This window comes from Martes martes, assembly GCF_963455335.1.
Source record: "Martes martes genome assembly, chromosome: 1".
NCBI classification, from domain to species: Eukaryota; Metazoa; Chordata; class Mammalia; order Carnivora; family Mustelidae; genus Martes; species Martes martes.
Genome location: NC_137888.1, coordinates 24,147,413 through 24,159,479, shown reverse-complemented (window position 1 = coordinate 24,159,479; position 12,067 = coordinate 24,147,413).

Below are 12,067 nucleotides of genomic sequence, written 5' to 3'. Positions count from 1 at the left end.
TGTCAGGGTAAGCTGCACTTTCTAAGGAAGACAAGGTACCGTGAAGGAGCTGCAGAACCTAGGAAACACATTCTGACAGGAAGCAGCTATGTATATATGTGATGGGATATTAATATCTTGATCAAGAGGGATTATAATATGAAGTTAAGTATGAGAGAACTCGTATATAAGGGAACATTCTCCTAGGATTCAGGGTTTAACCCTCTGGTGTGTAGCCAGGATATAGTACCTATAAGTGGCTAGCCTGGCTAGCCTGGAAAGAGTGAGGACCCAGCATAAGAATTGGAAAAATTTCCACAGCAGATGATAGTAGACAAAGTAAAAAGGTTTAGAGAAATGGGCAAGTAAATATACAATGCAGGGCCAGAAAACCCAGCAAATGATTATGCTCCCTTAGGGAGCCTAAATTTACCAAAACAATAAGGAATGTGCTTAAAGCACTAGCACAAACATCCCTGAGAAACTCAGTGTTAGCTTGCCTCTGTAGACCAGAGCTGATTTTAGAAAATGCTGTTGTAAATCTCAACTCATAGATGGTAACTGGGACAATAATAGGATTCCAAAATTGCAGAGGTCAGCTGGCATTACCTCACTGTTTAAAGCAAGGCAGTAACGATTATTATACTGTGAGTCAAGGTCAGAGTGACAGCCAGGGACCCTAACCCACAGGCAGCTTTGGGAATGCTTAGAAGAACAAAGCATCCTTAAGGGCAAGAAAAATGGGCAGCCAACACAGGTATTGTTTACTCTCAACAAACAAAAGAAATTGAGGGTGGATAATCAAGAATATGACAAGAGCCAGCCTAATATTTACAATTATTTTATCAATTTTCAAATATCATCCAGTTTTCCAATCTAGATCCCACTGAGAGAGAAGAGGTTAGGTCTCCAGAAAGAAAGAGTGTGCAACACTATGGCAAGTATCTAAAATAATTACTCCCTAGTAAAGTCCCTCAGGGAATTTACAACCATTTATTTAGCTAATTTCATAGTGAGAAAAAAGAATGCCTTCAAGTTTGGGGACCCTAAGACCCCAGCTAACATTTATACCATGCATAAGGAGCATTAACATGGATCCTTTATTAGAATGGCTGCATATGAGAGCCAAGTAATAAATGGAGTCCATGCCTATATCTGTGTTACCATTGACATGCTTGTTTGATGGGTTCCCTGGTGGTCATTTTTGTTGTTGTTGTTGTTGTTGCTAAATATATCATTGTAATGGGTATATTTAGGGATTTGTATAATTCTCCTCTAGTGCCTTAGTCAGTGAGGGAATGCCAAGTGGAAATCTCTGAAACTCCGCCACTCACTGCGAGAGTAAATCATAAATAAGACAACATCCTACGGGTATGACAGAGCAGAGCTACCCTTAAAGAACATGAGAGTGGTGGTCAATTTCTTATCTTTCTTTATTTAATGAAATTGGCCACTACAACTTCATTGGCTTATTGGAATGGATCATTGAGGATGACTGTAGACTTTCACAAACTCAATCAAGTGAAAATTCCACTGCAGTTGTAGTGGCAGCTATTTATCCTTTCATGGGCTCAGATATATGGTCAGCGGCCACTTGTCCAACAAATGTGTTCTTTATACTCACATCAGAAAGGCAATCAGAATTCACTGTTCCTGAGGGTGAATGAATTCACTATTCCTGGGAGTGAGGGACACACCCTATGAGGCCTCAGGGACTTCAGTATCAAAGAAGTTTTCAAGAGGCTAATGAACTAGACATGGCCTGTGAAGCTACATTTCTCAGCTGGGAGAAGGGAAGATTTTTGTTCCTCAGCAGACATTTGGCAAGATCTGGAAACATTTTTAATTGTTAGGTAGAATCCAGGGTACCCTTACTTCAGAACTTCCTGTGTGATTGGCCACACCTTTGTTGACCCTATGTGACAGCCAAGCCTCTCTGTCTACCCACCCTACTTTCTCCTCTTGATTGCAGGACTTGATTGCAAGATTAAACCCTAATAAAATTTCTACCAATTAATATCCATCTCAAAGCCTCCTTCCAGTGAGATCTAACCAGCAAGAATATGTAGATTCAAGCTCAATTTGTTGCTGGTCTACTTAGCAGCTGAGCGATCCTGGATATATTATTTACCTTCTCTGAGCCTCTGGTTTGTCACGAATAAAATGAAAATAATAATGGTTTATCACAATATTGTTAATGAGAAAAATATATTATGCAAGAGTAAGCTACTAAGTAATTGTGCTAGATTTGTATTATCTTTTAACTGAAGACTTTTGATTGAGCAATGTAAGAAAAAAAAACCTTGAATATTTAAAAGTGATAAAGCTTTGATAAGTTTATAGTAATAATACATATTTTAAATTTAGATTTAAAAACACTGTAATTCTTGGGGCGCCTGGGTGGCTCAGTGGGTTAAAGCCTCTGCCTTCGGCTCAGGTCATGATCCCAGGGTCCTGGGATCGAGCCCCACATCGGGTTCTCTGCTCGGCGGATAGCCTGCTTCCCTCTCTCTCTCTGCCTGCCTCTCTGCCTACTTGTGATCTCTGTCAAATAAATAAATAAAATCTTAAAAAAAAATAAAAATAAAATAAAAAATAAAAACACTATTATTCTTATGAAAATTCACAATTTTGTTTCCTTTAAATTAATAAACCAATCAAATTTTTTATAAAGCTTTGTAAATTTCTTTAGCAATTCCTTGTTTTCAACTTTGTTTCTATGGTGACAAGCGCCCATTTAGTTATTCAACCGCAGAACAATGCCTTATTGTGTTTTTTTAACCACAAAATAAGTCCTTTGTAAAATAGGTGTTTATGGGGAGCCTGGGTGGCTCAGTCCTTAACCATCTGCCTTCAGCTCAGGTCATGATCCCAGGGTCCTGGGATCCAGTCCTGCATTGGGCTTTCTGCTGACCTGGAAGCCTGCTTCTCCCTCTCCCACTCCCCTGCTTGTATTCCCTCTCTCCTTGTCTCTGCCTCTGTCAAATAAATAAATAAAATATTTTTAAAAATAAAATAGGTATTTACAAGTGGTAATTCAAGTAATAAATTCTCAATTCTAATATGTCAACCCCTGAAGTTACTAGATAGTTTCTAAAGGTTTTGAAATATATCTGAAACACAAAATTATATTGATTTTAAGGTTTATTTAAATCAAGTGATTAGACATGTAGAAACTTAATATTTTGCTATTTGTAAGAAAAGTAGATTTCCCAAACATTGGTGGTTTACCTTATTTTATTTAACATACAAATGAAAAAAAAAATACAATTAAATTCATTAAAAATTATTAAAATAAATGAATGATAATAAAGTGAGTAAAATGTAATAAAACTGAATAAAAAGTAATAAAAACTGAAAATAGTAATAAAAATGAAAAAACACATAAAAATATAAATAAATAAATCTTATTAAGAATAATTATAAATTCAAAAATTGAAAATAATATATTAATAAAGATCACTATAACTTTTAATCATTTCATGTAATATTATAAACTCATTTTGATAAAGATACCATTGCATTGTTTTTATTGTATATATTATTTTTAATATCATAGCTCTTGTATAAATAAATAAAATGGAAACAAAAGTTTAATTTGGCCAAAGTTTTTCACCAAAATTATTAGTTTTAGTAGAACAAATAAATTTGATAGATTTTTAAATGTGTAATGAAAACATGAATTGCTACCAGTCAGTAGTTGAAAAGTGTAGTCCGGAAATACAATTTAAGAGCTGTGTTTTAAATGTGCTAATTGCTAATCCTTCAAGGTTTTTATTTTGTTTTGTTTTGCTTTAGTTTTAAACACACTAGTTATATATGTACCTTTTTCACCAAAACAACTGGATAATACAATTCCTTGGGCAGGGAGGAGATAAGGGCAGAAATGTCAGTAATGTTGACCTAGGACACTGAGTTATTTCTTCTTTCTTATAAAAATAATAACTTATTTTCAAAAGCTAGCTACAGCTGAGTACACTCATAAGGGGAAAATGTGGAAGAGAACAATACGGTATAACACTGCTCCACCACCTGGAGCAAAACAGGAGCCACTTACAAAGTAACTACATTAATATTACTCTTCTGTTGTGACTTTGACCATTACCTGGAGCCTGTGTCTTAAATAATTCATAATAGAAGGGGGCCCAGGAAATTGTGCTTTGGTTAGAGGTAGCTGAATTTTGCTGTGGTACACATGATGAGCTACTAAAGCCTACTGTTTTCTTCAGCACACCCTCAGGGTGAGACAAATTTGCTGACTGACTGGCATTTCTTCCTTCTCCGAGCTTTCAAGACTCTTAACCTTTAAATATCTACCCTTCCCTTGCTTTGCCTCTTCTTACAGCAATCTGTTTCTATGTCACCTTTCACAGTGGAATTAAAGCTCTCTGAAGATAGGCAGAAATTGATGTTTCTTCTCTTTCATATCTCTCACAAAATCTAGCAGCGCCTTCAACCAAATGGGAACCTATCACATTGCTGAGAGCAAGATTAATTGAAATTACATATTTTGTTTGCTTTTAACCACAAATCGTCACAATATACATATAACACCATTTATTCTGTGCAGATGATACATTAGAAAATAACAATGCATAATAACGCAAGTCATGTTATTCAAGACTTTGTTTATATAATCTTGATGATGCTAATAAAAATGTTACATTATTATGAAGACAGCTTCTCTTTTCAGGAAAAATAACTCTTTGTCACTTAGGTTATTAAATGTAATTTGAGCTATTCTCCACATGCACTCATAATCAGTAGCAGCTTTTAACGTTAGACTGTATAACAGAAAAATCACCAAAGTAAAGCTCAGACATTTTATTCAAAATATTTTTATCAGATTGTGACTCTTGGAGAAGATTTTATTTCTTGAAAAATATATTTTTTTCTAAATGCATTTATTATTTTTTGGAAAGATGGAAGAGAATAAATGTATCAATTTCTTATTCAAGTTTTGCCTAAAATTTCAAGTGACTCTTTTTTTTTGCCTTCATATTATTTAAATTTAAGTGAAAGAAATGTAAAGCAGTAGAATGGAATGAATATCAGCCTTTAAAATTAGAAGATGTTTGTTAGCTTATTATCTTCTACTCAAGTGACAATGATATATATATATATATATATATATCATAGATATCATAGATATCATATATCAATTTTATATATATATGTATATATATATATATATATATATCTCACTTATACCACTTGCCATACTTAACACAGTTCATACAGACTGTGCAGTTAAAAAAAAAAAAGTAGTGAACAGGAAGGTGATTTACATTCTGCAAAAAAGTTTACATACTAAGTATTTGATTATTGACATCAGATTTTTGGTGATTATGTCTTGGGAAACTAAGCAGAATTTTGTTGTCATCACTGAATGTGATATTAATGCTTTACAAAGTGTGCTTATGTTTCTAAGTGTATGTTAGTTTTAGGCTACTTGAAAAATCAAGAATTTGATTTGAAAAAAAATAGATGAATGGTATTTGTTTAGTTTCAGGCTGTCCTCCTTTCATTTATTTATTTATTTTCCCTAACTGCTTTGCAAACAACTATTTGTTCTTTACCTCTTTGTAGGAACGTGGCCTAGTTAACTACGAAAATCAGACAACCTGGAGCGACCTGTTCCTTTTAAAATTTTGACATTTTATAATATGTTTGAGACTTATGGGTAATTTTGCTTTCAATTTTTGCTTAGAATTGGAAATACTGTCCTGAGTAATTTCATATTTGTAAGATTATTTGTTCTGTGGAATTAAATCCTCACTGATATGTGTGCTTGTGCATTATTTTTTACTAACAAGTTTGGAAAGATACTAGCAGTGCAAAACAGTACCTAGTTCTGTCCTTGAGAACAAAAGATATCCATCTTTCTAAACAACAAATGAAGTAAATAAAAAGATATTGACTAGCCAGAGACAGAATTCTTTAGAAGTTGGTCCTGCAGAGTACCACTAGGAAGGAGAGACAGGCCCCCTCCTCCCAGTGCATTTACAGTTCAAAGATGAAGACCCCAAAACTCAATAAAATGGTTATTTTTTTTTATATGGCCATGACAAGCTTCTGCTAAAATTGCTACTTATTCTTGAGATAATTTCAATGTTAATCATTTTCAAGACATCCAACTTCAACATAATTTAGTTTCTTCTTACAGAAATAGATGAAGGAAAAAGATGGTACGAAGATTAGCATTTCGACAGAATAAGATATTCTACTTCAAAGGGTATCTGGCCATTTGTCAATAGGGAACCAAAAAGGAGATCACAGAGATAATGCTTTAGAAAACCCATTTCTAGAGCTCGAAAGGGAAAAAAGTATTTGATTTGTATAACTCAAATACATTTTTGAACAAAAGCATCTTACTATGTTCATTTCCAGACTCAAGTAGAGAAGAATATCTTTGAACCAATTTTTCACAATGGTTATTAGCCTTTTATGTATTGTAGAACTTCCAGAATGGCAGAGAAAAAGCATCTAAAAATCCACCCCTTCATAAAAGCGATGAGAACACTGGCAAAACTTAAAACTCACCCTTTTCAGAGCACTTGAAATAAGCCCAAAGCTTTCCTGCTTATGAAAGAAAAATGCCTAAATCTCTGTAAGAATAGTGAATTTGGAGCATTTTAACTTGCTCTATTTGAATATTTTTTTCATAGGGGCACCTGGGTGACTCAGCAGGTTGAGTTTGACTTTTGGTTTCTGCTCAGTTCATGATCTCCTGAGTCTTGGAATTGAGCCCTATATTGGGACCTGCGCTTACTGGGGATCTGTTTAAATATTCTCTCCCTCTGCCTCTCCCTCTGCTCGCTCTGTCTCTCTCTCAAATAAATAAATAAATAAATAAAATCGTAAAGATTTTTTTTTTTTCCTCAATGTCTTTGTGCCTTGAAAACCATAAATACACAACACTATAGTGAAAACCAACAAAATAGTAGCCACTGGAGGGGGCAAAATGAGCATGGAATTCCCTCAAGTCCTATTTCCGGAGAATTGTCACTACATGACCTATGTGACATATAGTGCCATAATCCTGAAATGTTCCATTCTTAAAGCTTGTCTTTATTTGACCCAACTTTAAGCTTGTTCAGTACAAACAAACTTTTCCTTGTGGTGTTTGTCAAAAGAAAAAAAATCTGTTGCAACTGTTTAACATCATAGCTGCCTCAGGCAGTGATATCATTTAGAGCTATAAAAAAATCTAACCAAAAAACTCAGAAAGAAATCAGAGTAGTGAGAGGAACATAAGGGGTTTATAACTCAGGATATAATCCTGATGACCTAGAAAGACAGGTTCATGGATAGTACTTTGCATATGCCCAGAAAAATTCTAATAAGACCTTAATTTCTCACCTTACCTCATTTTTTACCTATTGTTCAGGCCAATATTAGGGCTCTGAGAAAGCAGAAACTTCAGTCTATGACTCTGTTGTGAACCTCCAGATTAAATACATGCCCTGATTAAACACAGAGCTCCTTAGTAAAGTGTGGGAGACTTATAGATTCATAACCGTTAAGGAAATCTTTAGCTAAGCTAAGAAAATAGAGACTTTAACATTTGCACATGACAAAGAACACTGACTTTACAGAATTTTCTAGAAAAGCCACTAAAGAAATCACCAATAAGAACAGTAGAAATAAATACTGGCTGGGAGAGGGAGATGGCAGATATGCATACAAGAGTCACCACATTATATTATTTAAGTCTAGTTTTCAACAAAGAATTATGTCACCAAAACACCAGGAAGTTATGGGTTCATCAATGCAAAAATTTAAAAAAAAAAAAAAAAAAAAAGGTCAATGCATACTATCCTTAAGGAAGCCCAGACATGCACTTATTAGACTCCAACTTTAAATTAGCTATTAAAACTATCTTCAAAACCTAAAGAACATCATGTCAAAATTTAACAAAAATGCCACCAAATACAGAATATCAATAAAGAGATAAAAATAATCTTTTCAAAATAGAACGAGAGCTACATGAAAATCCTGGACTTGAAAAAGTACAATAACTGAAATGAAAAATTCAAAAGAGATACTCAGCAGCAGAATTGTGTTGACAGAATTGAATATAAATCAATTGAGATTATACAGTCTGAGGAACAAAAAGGAGAAAGAATGAAATAACACGAGCCTCACAGACTTGTGGAACAGTATAAAGCATACCAACATATGCATAACTCTCCCAGAAGACAGAGAGAAAGGAGCAGAAAGAATATTTAAAGAAATAGTAAAAAAAAAATTTCCAAATTTTTAATTTTTTTTAAATTAACATATAATGTATTATAGCCAGGCATACAGGTCTGTGACTCATCAGGCTTACAGACTTCACGGCACTCACCATAGCACATACCCTCCCCAATGTCCATAACCTAACCAACCTCTCCCTACTCCCTCGCCCCGGCAACCCTCAGTTTATTCTGTGAGATTAAGAGTCTCTTATGGTTAAAGCATTCCAAATTTGATGAAAAATGAATCCATTCATCCCACAATTCAACAAACTGAAAGTTGGATCAACTCAGATCCATAACTAGACACATCAGAGTTAAACTACTAAAAGCCAAGATAGAGAAATTTAAAAACAACGAGATTTTAATACTCATCACAAAAAAAGGGATCATCAAGAAGGTTAACAATGGATTTTCTAATCAAAAACTATGAAAACAAGATGCTGGGGGAATGAGACAGTTAACGCTGAAGGAAAAAGAGTATCAAGAATTCTGTATACAGCAAAACAAATTCTTCAAAAATGAAGAAGAAATGGAGATACACCCAGACTATCAAAAACTAAGATAATATGTCACTAGAAGACTTGTATTATAAGAAATACTGAAGAAAATCCTTCAGGCTTAAAAGAAATGACACTGCATAGTATCTCAAATACACATACACAAAGATCATCAGAAAGGGACATTGCATACATAAATATAAAATGGAGTATATATGTATCTTTTTGTAACTCTTTTTTTTCCTTACCTGATTGGGGAAAAAAAAAAAAAAACAACAAAACCTGCATGAGGCAATAATTGTAGAACAGGGTTGATAGGCTTATAAGACATAAGGATATAATTTTTATGATTTTAATAGAACAAAAGGATAAGGGAATAAAATTGTATTGGAGCAAAAATTTTTATAATGTTGAAATTAAAATGATATTAATCCAAACCAGATTGTTTAAATTAAGATGTCAATTGCAGGAAAGAAAAGAAAAGTAAAGATGTAAAGTGCATTCCAAGGAAATCACTAAACACAATTTATTAATATAGTAAATTAAAAAAACAAGAAAGTTAAAATAATGTGCTAGAAAATATTTAAACAATAAAGAACACAGTGAATGCAGAAAATGTCACAAAAAGGACATAATATATACAAAACAAATCCCAAAATAGTTGACACAAAGCCTACCTTTTCAGTAGCTACAATAATCTAAATAGACTTAACATTCTAATCAAAAGGTAGCTGGAAAAAAGGAGAATAAACTGAATCAAAATCAAGCTGCAGAGAAGAATTACTAATTATTAGAGTGGAAATTAAATCGAGTATAGGAAGGCAATAGAAAAAAAATCAACAAAACTGAAAGTTGGTTCTTTCAAAGTCCCCACAAAGTTGACAAACCTTTAACAACCCAAAGAAAACAAGAGAGATTCATATTACTAAAATTCAGAGATGAAAGAGAAAACATTATCCTTTAAATAGAAACAAAGATAATTATAAGAGCAGACTATGAAAAAAAAACACATGCCAAAAAATTAGATAATCTACATTTAATGGACAAATTCCTAGAAAGACACAAACTGCCCAAAATTGGCTCAACAAGAAACAGGAAAACTGGATAAACCTAAAACAAGGAAATTGAATTAGTAATATAAAAACTTTTCACACACACAGAAACTCATTGTTAGATGTTTTCAATACTTAATTCTACCAAAGATATAAAGAAGAATAAATATCAGTTCTACACTAAACTTTCCAAGAAAATTAAAAAGAGGATGGAACACTTCCCAACTTATTCTATAAAGCCATGTTTATCCTGATACCCAAACGAGACAAAGAAATCACATGAAGAGAGTTACAGAAAATATCCTTTATGAAGTCAAATATTTTCCATAAAATATCGATAAAACAAAACTACATCACATAAAAAGGTTATGACCAAATGGGATTTACCTCAGGAATGCAAGATGAGTTTAACATCTGAAAGTCAACCAATGTACTATACCACAAGATACAATTAATGACAAACATATGATGCTTTCGATAGATACGTAAAAAAATATTTGAAAAAAAAAATCCCAACACATTCATATAAAAACACCAACAAAACAGGAAGAGAATGGAACTCCCTAAACCTAATAAGGGCATCTATTAAAAAATTCACAACTAATAACATTCTTATACTGAAATACTGAATGTTTTCCTCTTAAGTTGAGGACCAAGAAAAGCACACCTGTTCTCACTGCATCTATTCAACGTTGTCCTAAAGGGGCTATCCTGTACAATTAGATAAGAAAAAGAAATAGCATCCAGAGTAGAAAAGAAGAGATAAAATGGTCTCTATTGGTAGATGACATGATAGTGTACATATGAAATTGTAAAAAATCCACAAAAACTACTAGAACAAGTAATGAAGGATTTCAGCAAGGTTTCAGGATGAAAATATCTGTATACACAAATCAATTGCATTTTTGCAAACAATAAAAATTCCAAATAAAATTAAAGAAAAAATCTATTTATAATAGCATTATAAAGAAAAAATATTTAGAAAAAAGTATCAAAAGAAGAATAAGAGTTTACATTAAGAATCTTATGACATTGTTGTTGGCACTTACCGAACACCTAGAAAAAGGGCAGGTATCCTACATTAATGATTTGGAAGACTTATTATTCTCAGGATGGCAATACTACTGAAAACGATCCATAGATTCACTCAATCTTTGCCAAAATTCGTGCTGCCTTTAAGCAGACATTGACAAGCTGATTCTAGATTTTGTATGGAAATGTAAGAGACCCAGAACAGACAAAACACTCTTGAGGAAAAAAAAACAAATTGGAAGACCACATATTTTTCTATTTCAAATATTATTATAAAGCCACACTAATCAAGATACTGTCGTAGTTACATAATCCTATAAATATACATCAACATCAGTGGAACATAATCGAGAATCTAGAAATAAACCCTTACACTATGGTCAATTGATTTTAACAATTCTAAGAAAATTCAATGGGCTAGTATTTTCCATCATTGGTATTTAGACATCTTGATATCTATATTATATATCTAACGCATCATAAAGAATAATTAATTCAAAATGGAAATAAATTTAAATATAATATTCCAATTATAAGAAACTTAGAAATAAGCATAGGAATAAATTTCGTGACATTGGGTTAGGAAATAGATATTTTACATATGACACCAAAGCACAAAGGGCAAAAGAAATAATAAATTAAACTGGAATTCCTAAAATTTACATCTTTTATGCTTCAAAAGACATAATTAAGAAAGTGAAAACACAAACCAAAGAATGAGAGAAAATATTTGCAAATCATGTATTTGTTAAGGGATTTATATTGGAATGCATTGAAGACATTTACAACTCAACCAAGTTTAAAAAAAAAGACATTTTCTTTCCACACTTAGCATATCAATTACACTTCTTCCTAACAAATGCCCTAGAGTTTACAATTTATATTTTTAACTAACCTTACATTCATCTTAACTTAACTAACCTTACATTCATCCTCAAATAACGCTATGCTGTTGTATATACAGTGTAGGTAGCTAATAATAAAGTATCGCCAATTCTTCCTTCTTGCCCCTTGTTTTATTATTGCCTGTCCAAATACATTGCTACTACAGAGCATTAAAATGTGATCTTTTAGATCAATTAGGAATAAAAAACACAAGGGGAGTCTGGGTGGCTCAATTGGTTAAGCGTCTGCCTTGGGCTTAGGTCAAGATCTCTGGGTCCTAGGATGGAACCCTGCATCCAGCCCTGCACTGGGCTCTCCACTCATTGGTGAGTCTGCTTTTCCCTCTCCCTCTGTGATCTCTAGCTTTCACTCTCTCTCAAAT